This window comes from Mesocricetus auratus, unplaced genomic scaffold (assembly GCF_017639785.1).
Source record: "Mesocricetus auratus isolate SY011 unplaced genomic scaffold, BCM_Maur_2.0 Super-Scaffold_15014, whole genome shotgun sequence".
NCBI classification, from domain to species: Eukaryota; Metazoa; Chordata; class Mammalia; order Rodentia; family Cricetidae; genus Mesocricetus; species Mesocricetus auratus.
Window position 1 is genome coordinate 41,367,044 of NW_024429186.1, and position 17,855 is coordinate 41,384,898.

Sequence of the window (17,855 nt, forward strand, 5' to 3'; positions counted from 1 at the left end):
GGAGTCTCAGTGTGTATACAGACCACTCTTAAGGGCAGGCCCATGCCCAGCAGTAGATGGCTAACTCAATGGGAGTTTTGGAGGTTTTTTTCCATCTCTTAATGCTTTGTCAGGACTTTTTTTTTAAATAGCATGTAGGTCTTTTCGTATATGATTTTGTGTTTTTATCAGATTTCTGTATTTGTGTGTATCTGTGTCTATATCTGTTTCTCTGCTGTCTCTTTTTTCTATTTTGGTCTTTATTTTATTATCATCATTATTATTTTAGATGTCTGTTTGTATTCTGATAAGAAAGTGGGTAATGAATTTGGGAGAATCTGGGAGGAGTCTGGGGAAGAGAAATCATTCCCAGAATACATTGTATGGAAAAAATGTATTTTCAACAAAAACAAGAAAGGAAACCAGGGGCTGAAGAGATGTTTTAGAAATTAGGATCACCCATAGGGCAGCTCACACCATCTGCAATTACATGTTCAGGAGATTCAATACCCTCTTTTGGCTTCCTTGGTGTAAGGCAAGGCACTAATACATGTAAAATAAAAATAAATATTAAAAAGGCAACTGATATTGAGCTTAATTATTTACTGAAATAAACATACAGATTAGATAAGGAATATGTTCAAGTCTTCACAATCAGTGTGGTATATTGTCCTTTAATCAGTGTGGCTTATAGTGGGCCGTGCATGTGGTTGGTGGTAGATGAGGGAGGTTCATGTTGAAATGGTACGCTGATTGAGCTTGCCATCACTCTTACATGCTACACAAAGTGTTGCAGTGTATTCTGTAACTTGATTTCCTTGAACTCATGTTGTTATAGAAATAGTCTGTCTTTCCAGTGAGAAGTCACTCCTCACAACTGGAGATTAATGATGGAAGAGCTCTTTAGTAGTAGTGCTATGTCCAGCTCTGGCTAATGCTTAGAGGGGAGCCGGCCTCAAATATAAGATTTCACTAACTTATTATACACCTTAGGCTTGTGCATTCCACATAAGTTGCCATTCTTAATTCTCTTTCAGGACTGGGTCCCAGATTATGCTTTGAACAGGAGACTACAATTCTGGCAGTTGGGATCACAGCAGAGATGTTGCCAGAATGATTTCTTAAGTCCACTAGTGTTCTTTTTGAATAGCTGTTACCCAGGGTCATCTTGCCCACCTGTGTGGTGATATATTGTTTATGATCTAATAAAGCTTACCTGGCCAGAACGCAAAGCTAGCCACAGCCATAGAGGCCAGGGTGTTGTGGCGCACAACTTTAATCCCACGATTTAGGAGACAGAGGTAGATGGATCTCTGTGAATTCAAGGCCACACAGGGTTACATGAGAGTGAATCGGTGTAATAGAGAAATAGAGCTCAAACCTTTAATCCTAGTATAAGACAGGAGCTCAGTGTCTCATGCTGTATGTTGGCAATTACTCTCCAGCCACAGTTGGTAGAGATAAGAATTCTCTGGTGGCTTGGTTGCTTGCTTTGCTGATTTTCAGCTTGAACCACAATCTTTCTCTCTGGGTTTTTATTATTCATGCTATACACCTGGAAGAATTATGCATTCTCTGCAGGGGAAATGCAAGGGACTGACTTCATGGCAGACCAGGACTTAATGGTGATTGTGACCCTTCTCTACCCCTTTGAGCCAAGCTTTGATGTATGTTCTTTAATATGGGGATGGACCTAATGACTGTAAGTCAGGATTATCTCCTGTTATTGCAGGAATGGAGACTAATTGGAGATCAATTTTGGTGAATAAACATTAGCAGAAACTTTCTCAGCAACTCTAAACTTCAACTACGGCGCAGAATTTTCTTAGAGTTTTTAACAAGTCTGGTCAGTACAATATTTAGCTTCCAGTCATATTGGAGGCAGTACTACTTTAACTGATTTCTACTTTGCATGCATTAAAATTTCCCAAGCAAGTTTATAGTAAATCCTTTACAGCATCAGTTTTTATGATTTCAATTTTTTCCTGCGACATTGTTTGGGAAAGCATTGATGCTGATGAGAGAAACACAAATTCAGTTTCAGCAAATAATGATTCAGAACCCATTTCACAGACTGGGATTTTAAGGGCCCTGGCCTTTGGGATACCATTCATCTGGCAGGACAGTAAGACGTGTAGGTTAACGGCAGAGCGGAATGGATGTGAAGATTGGTGGCTAAGCCCAGAAGGCGTGGGAATGATGATGCTCCAGCAGAGGGTGGGTGAAAAATGAGGGACCACAGAAAGCTCCCAGGAGCACGGGAGTTTGCCATCAGTTCAAAAGAAGAATGAAGGGGTGGGGTATTTGGCAGTGTGTGGTGGGACCCAAAGGCATCGGAGACTGAATCTAGAAGTAAATCCAGAGTTTTCGTGAGGTCTGAGGGATGGAATTTCATATTCAGGACAGTCAGTAAGAATCATGTTTGTTTTCTGAGGAAGAAGAAGAGGAAGAGGAAGAAGAAGAAGAAGAGGAAGAAGAAGAAGAAGAAGAAGAAGAAGAAGAAGAAGAAGAAGAAGAAGAAGAAGAAGAAGAAGAAGAAGAAGAAGAAGAAGAAGAAGAAGAAGAAGACAGAAAAAATAAGCAGGGCATTTTCTCCAAAGACAGCGTTTTATTGAAAGTGGTTTTCACACAGTCTCCAGCTCTCAGAGTAAGCTGTCCAAGTTTCTGACCTCCCCCTTCCCCTGCAGAACTAGCACTGTTTTCTTCTTTGGTGTATACAAAGCTCTGCTGCTGTTTCCTGCACCACAAAGGCAAATGCAGACGTGCAGCAAGCTGATTTAAAGTGTGGGTAATGAAAAGGGATTAGTGGCCTGAGCAGTAGTTGAGGTTGCTTTATGGGACATGATCCCTCTGCTTTGTAGATGAGTACGGGTCACGTGACAGAGAGGCACGAGGCTTTCATCTGGGCCGATGGAGTCAGCAAGCCATCATAGCATTTTTATGATTGTTTATTAATTCTCCATCAAATCTGGATAATACTATAAGCATAAAGCAGCAAGCTTAAAATCAGAAAAAATAATGGAATTTACCCTCAAATCAAGACAACATACCTTAAGGGGTATTTGGTTAAAGTTTTTTCTGTTTGCTGGGGGAAAATATATTATAAGGTAAATACAAAATGTCGTATTTTGTTAGTTTGAAGGAAAAAAAACAAATTGGGGAAAATGCCTCAAGATCTTAACACTCTTCAAACAAGTTGCTCAATACCTATCAAGCTTTTCCCAGTTCAGAGTGTATTCCGAAGGGGGATGGCTTTTGGGAACACAGGTTTATGCCACCCCCTTCTCGGCCTGTGTTTACAGTGAGCTTCATGTACTGGAGGTCCATTGCATGTGTGTGGGTGTGTTTAAAGCTTTTGCTAAATTGGATTTTGTATCAATCTTACAGGAGGATTTGTGGAATCCTTTCTAGATATGATATTATGTTATTGTTAAAGCTTCCCCCTTTTATCTGTGCAGGCAGAAGGGTCACAATGGCTCACATATGAGGATTAAAACCAGCTTGCCCTAGAGCAGAGTAAACTGAATGGATTACACAAAACGTTTTAACAAATGCCGAGGTCTTGGCTTTCCTTTATCTTTTACAGCTGAGATTTTACAGAAGTGTTCTGAAAGCATCATTTGGTGGGAAGCAGAAATCAGATATGAAAATTCCCACAGCGGGAAAGCTTAACTGATATAAAAAAATCATACATGGCCACATAGTGGCAGCAACCGCTTTAATCTCTTTCCCCCTTTTGAGATAACACTTATAAGCATTCCCAGCTCTTCCTGCACTGGGGGAATTGAGGCCCTTAGATTTCTGCACTGTGTTTTCCTCTCAGAGGGAGTGCTCACCTTGCAAGTAGGAGCCGGCCTTTTGCCAGTGTTGTAATCCTGGAAGCTTCTGGAACTTCCTTTCCCTCATGCTTGGAGCTTAGTAATAGCTTTGACTAGAATGAATGTATTTTCCCTCTAAGATGGTAAGACCAGTGAATTGTATCAGCTTTCTGACAACCTTGGACAGTTAGTAAGGACACAGATGGTTTGGTGCAATGATGGTGTTTGCAAGTTATCAGTAATGAGGACAGATAACCATGTTTTAAGACATATGCAATTAAGGCACTAAGAGGACCTTTAAAGAACTCCAAATTACAATGAGCAACCTCTGACTTTGTAAGTGGGTAGAATGATTTGTATAGGTGAGAGCGATGATTGCTAAGAACTGATGAGGCCCAGGAAAAAGACAGGCACGCTTTATAAGCTCTGGCCATTTAGAAAAGTGTGTGATGTTTTAGAAGGGGGCTGGTGAAATGGCTTATCAGGTAAGGGAGCCAAGCCTGACTACTTGAGTTCAATCCCCAGAACCTAACATCTTGGAAAGAGAGACGAACTCCCACGTGTTGACACTGATCAGGACACATGTTGATAAATAAATTTATTAATACAAAAAAGTCTTATCAGGGGCTGGAGAGATGGCTCAGTGGATAGGATGCTAACAGTGCCAGTGTAAAGCCGTCACTCAGGATCCACAGAACCCACATAAAGATTCCAATTTTAGTTTCTCCGGTAAGAGAAATACTTAGATTAACAATTATGGAGTAAATACTTAAGTCAGAGATAGCCAGTAAGAAACCAAGCAAACGGACAACAGCTTCATAATTAATATAGCATCCTGTGTGTTCATTTGGGACTGATGCAGCTCTGGAACCACGCTGGGTAGGCTTTACCCAACAAGGGGGCTTTTCCCAGGCTGGCCCTAGAGAACACTCAGAGCTTTTGGGGAGGGAAAATACCCTTTTTCTGCTCTGTCTCTGTCCATGGTGCCTAGCTCTCTCCTGCTTCAGGCTGTTGCTCTTTGAATTCTCCAATTTTAAATCTACCTCCCTAGGGGTTTCTCATGGTTTTGTGTTTCAAAGTTTTTGCTAACTTTTTTCTGGGGTTGGAACACACCCAAAACTCCACTGAAGGACAAAGAAGCCAACACCTTCCCCTATCTCTTTGTAAGTTCTTCTGATTTCGCCTCAGTGTGGCTTGGACTAATATAGTTTTCTGATGGGTCTTTTGAATCTTCATGCAACTACTTAATATGGTGGAACCTTGGTAATTCTGATTAGGCAAGAAAAGGGTGGTGATCTCAGCTCAGAGGAAACTGCAGCAAGTGTCCATGCTTCATACTGGAGAGAGGCTGCACAACGTGCTCAATGACAGAATTAAAAAGTGCTTACAGGTTGCTTGACAGAATAATTCCAGAAGTGATGATAAAACGTTGGGCTTGCATTTAACTGCCTAGGACTGGTATCACCAAAGTCATGGCATTATAGGTATTATATCTTTTAAAGCTCACCATAAAGTATTCTAGACTCCAGATAAGGTTCTGTCTGGAGAGAACACTAATAAAAGCCTTCATTGGAACATGCAAATTAGCTGTCTGCAGGGGTGGCAGAGGTGAAGAATGTTGGCAATTTGGCTGCTTTTGTTACTTAAAGGGAGGATTCGATCATCTGAATGCTTCGTGTGAAGGAAAACACAGTAACTGCAAATCATGTTTTTATGGGAAACAATGAGAAGCCCATTCAATCTCAGTTAGTTGCAATATCAGCTTCTCAGTGCTACAGAACTTCAAAGTGTAATTACTGGGCCAAGCAAAGACAATGAATTTTAAAGAGAAAAGCCATACAACAGACTAGTTCCTTGCTAAGTGTAGTTTACATTGTTTCTCCATCATAAACAGCTGTTGGTGAAACGAAAACACAAAGCTTTAGCAATATTCTGGTAAATTTAACATGTTCAGGGAATGGTTATTTTTTTTTCCTTATTGAGTATCTGTGCTGGCCTTGTGGCAAGTTTTCTCTTAGTGCTTCTGTTAGACTACTCTGTGTGTGTGTGTGTGTGTGTGTGTGTGCATGCACGCACACACGCATGTGCATATTTATGCGTGTGGGAGGGTCCACACACGTGCTCACACATATGGAGTCCAGAGGTCAAGGCCAGGTTTCTTCTTCTATCACTCTCCACATGATTACTTAAAAAAATAATTTTGTGTGTGAACACATTACACGTGTGCATGCATGTAGATGTACATGTTATAAGATGTTGAGGCTAGAAGACAACATGTAGGATTCTCCTTTCTTCTACCAGGTGAGTTTGGGAATTAAATTTATGTTGTCAGGATTGGTGACAGGAATTTTTACCCCTGAACCATTTTGCTGGCCCTTTACCTTATTTTTTGTTATATGATCTCCCTTAGAACATGGAGATCACTAATTCAGCTACAATGGTTGGGTAGTAAGCCCCAGGAATGTCCCTGTCTCTGTCCCCCCAGCACTGAGACTTTAGGTACCTGTCATGCACTCAGAATTTTCACATGGGTGCTAGAAATTGTTCTCAGGTCCCCTTGCTTGCATGGAAGGCACTTTAACGACAGTGTTGTCTTCCCCCGGTCCTATTACACCTTTGTGTTCATATTTGTTATTAAATTTTTTAATGCTACGATTATTTTTAAGTGAAATTAGTGCATATGCCATATGTTACATCTAGGTTTTCAGGTACATCTGGGAGACTACAGAATGCATGAAATGTTGTCTGGACCTTTTAATGTCTGTGTTAGACTACATGGAACATGGAATGTTGTCTGGGCCATTTACTTCCTGTCTCATCTAGATCAGACTCATTAACTCCTTGCACTGACACGTTGTCATCTGTAAAATGCAAATTGTGGTCTCCGGCCCACAGAGGGGGTGCCCAGAAAGATCTAAAGATTATGAGTCTGAATACAGGGTTTTAAGGTATGATGCCAAATGTGAACATGAATGGTTTTAATGTATAACGAAACAGTAGTATCAGACAAGTGTGTTTCCACTATTGCTGAGTACTCCAATGTTTACAACATCTATTTAAGACACAGTAGACTTGCTTTTCATTGTTAGTGATTGCGCCCTCATGCATTCTAGACAAGAGCTCTACCACTGACTCACGCCTTCAAATGCGCTTTTCAACAAGTTTTGAGACTGTACCTTAGTAAGTTGCAGAGGTAGGCTTTGAGTTTGTGTTTGCTTATGGTCATCTTACCTCACCCCACGAGCCTGTCTGCACGATGAAGTCCAGACTTATTTTTGTATCACGGTTGACTGTGATGAAACCCCTATTTCTTTTTAAATTTAACTTTCCTTCTTCTCAGGGTATATTGATGGAGGATCTGAGAGAAAAGAAATATAGACACTTTGTCACTTATCTAGGCAGCTCTACAATCTGTGTCCTTCAGGATGTTCAGGGCCTTAAAATATATTCTTTAAGTAAACGATCTTTATGCTGTTTGTTTGTTTATTAATTAATTAATTACTTTATTTATTTCTGTTTGTGAAATTTATCTGGCTTACTCAGTTTACCCTAGCATCAGGATTCCAGCTTGGACCTGAGTCATTAGGACTACCGACAATTTCCCAAACTCTTTACTTTTCCTTCCATTTTTGTGGTTTGGGCCTTCCATGCAGATGGAGTCACAGGCATGGCCCACCCAGTCTGGCATTCTTTTTGGCTCATGTGGTTTTTTTCATTTCACAAGTCTTCCTTCCCTGAAACCAGACGCTGGGGAAGGCACATTGAAAACTGATGTCAGTCATTTGCCTGGAAGATTTGATTTCATTCACTGTTTGAATTTACTAGGAGGAATAAAGGTCTTTAAAAAGATATCTCTACACTTTTTTTTTATTCAGTTCAATTGATGTCACCATTTTTCAGGAGCTTGTTCTATGACTCACTTGTGCTGTTGTAGTTGAGAGTTGAGAATGTCTGGAGGCTGGGCAGTCAGCTTTTGTAATGATAGAGGTTCCATCTGTCTGAGTTGGTTTAAGGTCACCCTTTCTGGAGTGCCACAAAATTCACATGAGCCTGGAGACACTGCCTGGACTAGCAATTTATTGGGTCTTCTGAACAATGCTGTTCTTAATGAACAAAGGAATTTCCTCCCAGGACCACCATACTCTTTCTTCATTCTAGCTCCCACATTGTGGCTCTGCCGTTAGGCTTCTCTTTAATTTCTTTGTAGGCAGTACTGAAAGAGAATCCCTTGTGTTCCTGCCTGAATTTAACAGATGTATATGCTGCAAGTGTCAAGTTGATGAAAAATGACCTCTTTAAATACATGTCTTAAAGCAAAATGCCTCAGAGACAAACTCATAAGAAAGATGCATTTCAAACTGAAACTTATAATTCATTTTCACAGGAAGAGAGCCAAGGGTTATTTCAATTTCACATCACTTTATTCTGTGTTTCTAAATAGTCTATGTCTTTCCAGACACCTGCTATATGTTTTCTGCCTTCATATGCTCTTCAATGTCTTTTTTTCAAATGCCAGCTGGTGGTCTACCTACCTTTAAAAAATCCCTGCCTTTGGGAGCGTATAGACCCTTGTCTCTTTAGTATGCCCTCTGTGTGCAAGTGCTGTGCTAGGTGTTTTATTGATGTTTTTTTTGTCTGACATGTAGTGTGATATTATGAGGTAATGCCATTATTGTCTTCATCTTACAAACTAAAAAAGAAAAAAGAAAAAGAAAAAATCAACAAGCAAGTGATACAAATCCAACAGGAAGCTTAGCAACTTTCCTTCACATTAAATAGAGTAGTTGGTGACAAGACTTAGCTTTGAACTTACATATTGGGCTAAAAAATACAGGTTAAACCAAGAAACAATTTTTTCTCTGGTGTCTAACAGCTGGTGTAGAAAACTTCCAAGATGAGATATGACCAGCCTTTCTCCACATGACAAGCAGTTCTTGACTAAATTCTCCAACAGACATCATTTGGAGGTCTTTCAACCATCATATTCTGACACAGGTCGCCTGAATATCATGCTGGATTCTATAGTCTGGGGGCTCAGCCCCATAAGCTGTCCTCACCTCTGAAGCCATCTGTAAGCACAGGTTGTAGTTGTCTAGGTTTGTGCCTATATCTCAAATATCTCACAGAACTACTGTGGGAATAAAATAAATAAAGAATTTAAAAGTGATTAGTTAATTTTTTGTTCATGTATTTACTGAAAGGGCTCAATGTACTGAACACTGCTGATTACGCCAGCGTTCAGATCCATGGGGGTTTCTCCTGAAGGAAGCTTAGCGTTCAGTGAAGTGAGACAGCTGAATGGAATGCTTCTTCCCATTAGTTGCCAAGAGATGTTGTGGGCCTCCTGATCTAGTAAGTGAAATTATTTTCATAAAGGAACTGAACTTTAAGTCTTGGGTTTATCATGAAGAGATCTGTGAACCTGAGACTTCAAGGGCCTCTTTGTGTCTTCAGGGTTGTCTTGTTCTCCCAGCCCACAGCATTTTGTTTCCCTCTGAGAGTATTTTTATTTTTTGCATGTATGTGGTGTGTGTGTGTGTGTGTGTGTGTGTGTTGCATGTGTGTGTGTGCGCACATAAATGTATGAGCATGTATCTGTGGCAGCCTGAAGTTGATGCAAGTGTCATCTTCCATTGCCTGCCACTTTGTTTACTGAGTTAAGGTCTCATGCTGAACCCAGAGTTCCCCATGTAAAGTATTTCATCTCATCCACCATATTGCCCTTCCGGAGCCCACCATGGTTCTCACAAGTTTCATGACTATATCTCAGTTCCTGCCTTCTCTAGCAGCTTTATTATCTTAATTATTCCTAGTTTGAATTTACAACAGAATCAGTTTGGATTGACTCACTTTTCTGTTCCAGGTTAGACGAAATCTCTGAGCAATGTATGCAAAGATGCTCCTGGGTCAGGTGCTCCTTATTCTATCAGTTGTGGGCAGGAGTACAGAGTAGAGGGCAGATAGGTTCCTCCCAGAGGGTCTAATGTGATAGGGTAGACTTCAACATGAAGTGACATTGACTATGAGTAGTCTATGAATGGAATTGAGGTATTGTCAGTTGGAGGAAGAAGAAATGGGGGAAAGAAATGGCTAGAGGTGGATACAATTGCAGAGCAATGTTGCAGCAAGACACTGATCACTTGATAGCAAAAATCAAGCCAACCCATATGGGCCAGGATCAGCATGGACAACCGAGATAACCTTATCGGCATTTTCTCCATTTCTCTAGCCTTGCAAAATTGACTGCTCCCATAGCATATACGATGCTAAAACACACTCCAAACCTCCACAGTGGGACAGAGAAAGAGAATGAACCCATTTTAGGAAACCCCAATTTGTTTCTTTCTTTCTTTCTTTCTTTCTTTCTTTCTTTCTTTCTTTCTTTCTTTTGGTTTTATGAGACAGGGTTTCTCTGTATTGTTTTGGAGGCTGTCGGTCCAGCCCGGCCTTGAACTCACAGAGATCCGTCTGCCTCTGCCTCCCAAGTGCTGGAATTAAAGGCATGTGCTACTACTGCCCGGCCCCCAATTTGTTTCTTTAATGCCCACTTTTCCTCTTGCTTCATTTAGGAACAATCCTCTCCTCTACTGATGATTGCTCATAAAATGACTTATCCAAAATCCCAGGAGACACGGGTATCTCTTGACAGTCCGTGTTCCCTCTTGAGTATGTTCCTCTGCTCTTAAATAAAACCCCTCCTGATTTCTTGTGGTTTTTGTCCAATCTCTCACTGGTTTTTCTGACTGAAACAAAGATCCAGAAACTCTGGTAGATGCCTCAATCTGGTCCATCTCTGAGACCTCTTCAACTGTCACTTAACCAGCAACAAAATGGTTTCTGGAATGTCTGAGCACAACAATGGGATTTTAGCACATGGACATATTGATATATAAACTCATTTCTTGTTGGTAAGTGGCCACCAATCTGACTTTCTATGGGACTGTGACAAAATTAACGTGGGAAATGGAGGACCACACACAAGGATGGCAAGCTCTCACACAGCAGTGTTCTTTCTTGAAGTCTCTTTGGTCCAGCATGGTCATGCTATTTCAGTTCAAACTTGAGAATTGCTGGCATAGCGTATTTGAAATAAATTTTTCTTCACAAAAGTAATACAGAATTGAATCTGGAAGGTTGAGTAGCTGGGGAAGGTATGGGCTGCGGAGCGGCAGAGTGTGCTTTATGTATGGACCATGTACTGCTATGGATGCCTGAAGCACTTGAATTGCAGTTTGGGAAGATGTAGACCACTAAATGCTGGGATGGATTAAGTGTCTGTTGAGGATGGTGATTGAGCGAGTTGGGGTCAGCATGCAGTCAGTACTTTGATCTGGAAAACCATACGGTTCATCGCGAAGTATTGTAAGGAAAATTGGTACCAACTTATCTCTGATTCAGTGTCCAAGAGTTCAATTTCAGCTTACCAGCCATGCAACAGAATGGAGTACCCCTCCCCCTAGGGGAGGATGTGGTGGCATCTTTTGCTGATGTTGGATGGGTAGCTACAGAAGAAGGAGAGTGCTCCACAAGACTCAGGCAGAGGTCAGGTCCAAGTCTTCCCATGAGGATGACCTTTCTTGCTTTGAGAAGCCCCCAAGCAGGCATGTTTCTTTATCAAGATGAGCCTCCCCCAAAGACAACGCTGGCCATTGATGAAGCCTTGCAAAAGATCTCTGCACTTGGGAATGAGCTTGCTGCTCTTAGAGCTCAGATTGCCAAGATTGTGACCTTGCAGGAGCATCAGAGTCTTGTCGCAGGTCACTTAGATTTTTCCTCTGTGGCACCACCCCCTCCTTCCCCGCCCCTACCCCCTCCACTTCTTCGCCCTACCCAGGTGTTCCACCAAAGTATATCTGCAGTTGACCTGATTAAAGAGAGAAGAGAGCAAAGACTCAGTGCTGGAAAGACTTTGACTAAGAGCCACCCAAAGCCGCCTGACATGCAAAATATGCTAGAGATCCTTAAAGACATGAACAGTGTGAAGCTGCAGTCAGTCAAGAGGTCAGAGAAAGATGTAAAGCCTAGGCCAGTGGATACTATTGACCCTGCTGCCCTCATAGCAGAGGCCCTGAAAAAGAAGTTTGCTTACCTTTATCTACACTACAGCCAAGGGGAAGTTGAAAGAGGAATTCCAAAGCCAGAGTCAGAGCACCTCAGAGCCAGCCCTGTTTGGTCCACATATATTGAAGTCTACAGGGAAAATGAAGGCTTTAATTGAGAATGTTCTAGACTCCTAATGAATATGGGTTCAGAAAGACTCCTGGTTCACTGTAGGCTTACAGAGCTGAGTTTGGTAATAGAGATCACCAGTATTGAGTAAATCCCTAACCCTAACCCTAACCCTAACTGTAGATCCCTGACTGTAGATCTCTGACTGTAGTGGTCATTGGTCTCCTTCTTAGCCTAATTAGAGGAGTGAGAAATAGTGACAGCAGCAGAGTTGGTTTGGCTCTTTTGAGATGGTCAGTTCTGGAGCTCTCTTTAACACACACGTGTTATGACATGTTTTTAATAGGTATCCAGGGTTCATCTTCCAGCTTTGAAAATATCTGAAGGCTTCAAAATATAAACAAGCCATTTGTGGATGTTGCTGTGCATTTTTCAATTCTTAACACTAATATCTATGCAAATGTTTTATCAGCACACATTTGGATATAAAACACTGTGTAAAAACTTGTAACGAATGGCATCAATGAGGACACTGTTATCTTAATCTTCAGCTTGAGTTTGCTGGTCAGGGATGGAACAGGGATGGAACAGCTGGTTTATCCTGTTACTAGAGTACAGTATCGGATATGGGAATGCCTAGAATAGGACTTACATATTTTCTTTTCCTCCTGGAGCTGAGTTTACATAAGCAGCAGAAGATGTTTACTGCTTAGTTTCCGTGATGCTTTCTGTTACAGGGATGTGAGGGCCAGGAAGGCTGCATAAACCTCACTACCACCCAATTATTGGGAAGCAAATGTACTTCTCAAGTAGTAACAAATTGAATTATTGAATTAAATTACTTTTTAAATAAATGCCAGAATGTATCCTCTTTCTTTTCAGTTTAATGAATGAGTGGCCTCATAAAGATTTATTGCTAACAAATGTCTTAAGTTTAATATTGCCATGATTGAACACCATGACCAAGAGCAACTTGCAGCGGAAAAGGTTTATTTCACTCACAGTTCCTTGTACCAGTTCATCATCTAAAGCAGTGAGGGCAGGAGCTCCCGCAGGGCAGGAACCTGGAGGCAGGAGCTGATGCGGAGACCATGGAGATGTGCTGCTTATTGGTTTCTCATCATGGCTTGCTCTGCCTGCTTTCTTATGGATCCCAGGACCACCTGCTCAGGGATGGCATCACCCACAATGGGCTGGGCCCTCTTCCATCAATTGCCAATTAAGAAAATGCCTTACAACAGGATCTTATGGAGGCATTCTCTCAGTTGAGGGTCCCTCCTTTCAGATGACTCTAGCTTGTGCCAAGCTCACAAAGACTAGTCAACACAATACAAAATGTCAGCATAGGCCGGGCGGTGGTGGCACATACCTTTAATCCCAGCACTCGGGAGGCAGAGGCAGGTGGATCTCTGTGAGTTTGAGGCCGGGCTGGACCCACAGCCTCCAAAACAATACAGAGAAACCCTGTCTCGTAAAACCAAAAAAAAAAAAAAAAACCAAAATGTCATCTTAACCAAATTTATAAATCTTCTTAACTAGTGGTCAAAATATCCTTTATAATGAAACATTACTGACTAGGTGAATAAATTCCCTATAAACTGTTTATCATTGGTCAGCCGATGGATTCTATTATACAGATAAACCTGGGGTGTCATTAGAAAGCTGAAGCTGACTTTCTTATCTAGGGCTTAAAAGGACTTGTTATAACTTAAAGCACTTAGTAAGTTTTCATGATTTCTTTCTAACTTCAGAATCTCTTACCATGAGTAAATATTTGGATTATTAAAATCTAGCAACTAGTTGTTCTTCCCAGGATAATTGAAATGGGAAGTGTATATAGGTATTTTAAGTTATTGAAAATGTGTTCTAAATCTTGAAGATTAAGCTGTTTTTCATAGTTTATTTAGTTTAAATTGTGGTATGTTGTTGATGTATGCTGTTTCTAAATGTTTTATATGTCTTTTATGAGATTCAGGAAATTCACCTGACTACATATTTTGACCTAAGAAATTTATATTTATATCAGTATTGAATTTGGCTAGTATTCCAATATATGAAAGTTACTGTTTTAAAATAAAGCAAGCTGTTGAATTAAAAAAAAGAAAAAGAAAAAAGTAATACAGAATAAAACACTGAGCAGTTATCACTATATAGTAATCAAATATATATATGCATATATACATATATATGTGTGTGTGTGCCTCAACAGAAGAAGAGTAATAAAACACATACAAATTACTACCTTCACAAAAATGAGATTATACTGTTCATACAGTATTTCTGGAAATTATTTTACTTTTCTGAGTGATTGCAAAAATGTTTGTAGTAGCTTGGTACAGGAAGAAAGCATGTCCTTCCCAATCTGGGGGACAGGGACTAGCAAATGTATTTCCTATAAATATGTGCCATATTGTAATGTGTTATTTTAGCTAAATATTTATGCCAGCTTCCATAAGTTCTCCATTGAAGTGCCTAGTAGATATGGTGATGTCTTCTTCAGTCCCCTCTGGTAAGATGAGTGTGTTCTTATGTCTTGGCTACCATCACCTAAAGCTGGCCATTGTCACCAGCTACACAGTGGATCTCAGTCAATAGGCACCTGCTTGCCTGAAAATGTTCCAACTCCAATCTCTGGCAGTGGCTGAAGCCAAAGATTGACTAACATGTGCCTTATGGGAGCAGGCCTCCTGATTCAAGGTAGGGACAATTCTGAAGGGGTGATTTAGACTCCAGAGATCCTATGGATTCCACCAAGGCCAAGTCTGAGCTTTGCTTGACTGCTCCATCTTCCCTAAGGGCATCCTGGAAAGTTTTACTCATGATCATTCCCTCAGTACATTATTTTTTTATTTTTTTGAATTTAAGTTAGAAACAAGCTTGTTTGACATGTCAATCCCATCTCCCTCTCCCTCCCCTTCTCTCCCACCCTCCTCACCAGGCCCCCCAGTCCCCCACCCAATCTCCACTCTGATCCCCAGGGAGGGTGAGGCCCTCCATGGTGGATCTCCAGTGACTGTCATTTCATCCAAGGCAGGGCCTAGGCCCTCCCACAAGAGTCCAGGCTGAGAGAGCCTCCCATATTGTGGGATGGGCACTCAAAGTCTACTTGTATTCCAGGGATAAATACAGTCATTCCAAAACAAACAGGAATGAACAATCAATGGTCACTAATATCCTTCAATATTAATGGTCTTAACTTGCCAATAAAAAGACACAGGCTTTAACAGACATATATAGAACACTCCATCCAAACACAAAAGAATATGCCTTCTCAGCGCCACATGGAACCTTCTCAAAAATTGACCACATACCTGGCAACATAGCAAACCTCAACAGGTACAAAAAATTGGAATAACTCTATTCACCTTATCAGACCACTATGTGTTAAAATTAGAATTCAACAACAACACAAATTGCAGAAACCCCACAAACTTATGGAAATTGAATAATGCACAATTGCACCATTCCTGGGTCAAAGAAGAAATAAAAAAAGAGGTTAAAGACTTCCTAGAATTCAATGAGAATGAAGACACAACATACACAAACCTATGGGACACTTTGAAAGCAGTGCTAAGAGGGATGTTCATAGCTCTAAGTGCCCACATGAAGAAACTGGGGAATAGGTACACAACAGAATTAACAGCACAACTGAAAGCTCTAGAATACAAAGAAGCAAACTCACTCAGGAGGAGTAGACACCAGGAAATAATCAAATTGAGTCCTCAGTACATTATAACCTGTTTAAATGCAACAGTCTTCTTCTAGGCCACAGACCTAAGATAGCACTTACGCAATTAGGGATGGGAAAATGGGAACAAGGCAATTGTTCAGTCAACCAGGCCATGTCCTTTTCTACTTCCACATCCCCCTATTAAAGTCTTGCTTCACACTCTTATGGGGTCACTCCAACCACTTTGAGTTGAGAGCTGCCTGATACATGAAGAGTTTACTTAAACTCTTCAAACATTGAATGCATCACATTTCCGTTTTAACCACTATTCATCGACCTGTGTACCTTTGATTTCTGGGGTTAGCTCTTAGCTATTGTAATGATGCTATAGCATTTGTTTGTGTCTTTTTTCTTCTGTGTGTGAATGTGTGCTTTCATTTTCTTGAGTGTGTACCAAGGAGTTGAATTTCTGCATCATATGAATCTATATAGCTGTTTGAGAAACTCCTGTCTCATTTTATATGCTACTACCAGTGCATGTAACTCTCATTTCATACCAAAAATTATCTACCTGAAAAAATGTACTTACTCTAGTGGGTGTGAAACGGTATTTGGTAGAGTTTTTTTTAATATGGTGGTTTTAATTTGCATTTACCCAATGACTACTGATGGGAAACTTCGTAATGTGTGCTTACTGGTTTATTTAGAGAAAAGTTTATCAGATATTTCATTTATTTTGGCTTAATTTTAGAAATTGTATGTATATTCTGGATATTAATATATTATCAGACTTAATCTTTTGTCCATGGGTTGTCATTTTGCTCTGTAAACAATGTGTTTTTTAAGATGTGTGTGTATATTCATGTGCACATTCTTATATATGTGGGTATACATAGGTGGAGGGAGAATATGTCTACAGCTATGTGGGTATATGTAGGCCAAAGGACAGCTGAGTGTCATCCTCAGGAATGCCACCCACATCCTTTGAAACAGGGTCTCTCATTGATATGGAAGTCACCACTTAGGATAGATTTAATGGTCAGCAAGCCCCAGAGACCTGCCCAGTACCAGGATTACAAGTATGCATTACTAAGTTCATCATTTAAAAAAATTTTTATTTTTAAATTTAAATTTAAATAAGAAAAAAGGTTGTTTCACATGTCAATCCCAGGTCCCGCTCCCTTTCCTTCCTCTCTTCCTACGCCCTCCCACACAAATTCATGTCTTTTTGCTTGCAAAACAAGCATTTTATAATAGTAACTTTTAATGCACAAAATTGAAATTTTTTTCATGAAGTTCAATTATTTGCTTTGTTATTGTTCCTTCAGTGTCAGATTCAGTAACTCACTGAATACTTTTACATCTAGAACTGGAGACATAGCTTAGTTACATAGCACTCACCTAGAAAGATGTTACATAATAGTCACTTTTGAGTCAGTTTTTAATTCTCTTAAGTCAATATTCAACCTAATTCATTTTCATATGAGTATTCAGTTTCCCAAGTATAATTCTTTTAACTGATTGGTATTTCTGCATTGGATAGTCTTCAGATCTTGGTCAAATAGCTTGTCCATTCGTGTGAGGATTAATTAGGTTTTCTGTTGTATTCTATTGTTGTTGAGATCTGTTCTGAAATATAGACTTCACAATTCCCTTACTATATCTATAGTGAGTTTTAAGAGCAAACTATGAGTTCTCCATTTTTTTTATCTTTTTCAAGACTGTTTTGGCTATTTCTGAGTTCCTGAGATTCCTCAGGAATCTTAAAAGAGGGTTTTCTATGTCTACAAAGTGCCATTATAGTTCATAAAGCTTATATTGAACAGTAAATCTCTTTGGGTTGTATTCATAGACAATGATGTCTTCCAATCTGTGAGTATGAAATGTGTTTTCATTTACTTAAGACACATATAACTTTTTTGCAGAAATAGTTTTTAGTTTCCATTGTGAAAGTGCTTCCATTCCTTGGTTAAATTATTGCTAGTTATACTTGTCTTTTCACAGTACTAAAGCTGTGAACAATTTCTTCATTTCTTTTTCAGTTTGCTCATTGTTCATGTGTAGTGATACAACAGATGACATGGCTGACTTTGTATTCTGCCCTGTTGCTGAGTTCATTGACTAGTTGGGATTTTTTGGGGGGTTTCTTATACATGAACTATTATCTGTGAGCAGAGATAATTTTAGTTCCTCCTTTCCAATTTGAAAGTCTTGTATTT

General features: G+C 40.1%; 1 pseudogene; it reads left to right on the forward strand.

The window, feature by feature from the left end:
- Nucleotides 1–11,051: 11,051 nt before the first annotated feature.
- LOC101832277 lies at nt 11,052–12,047 on the forward strand (annotated as a pseudogene).
- The last annotated feature ends 5,808 nt before the right edge of the window (nt 12,048–17,855 follow it).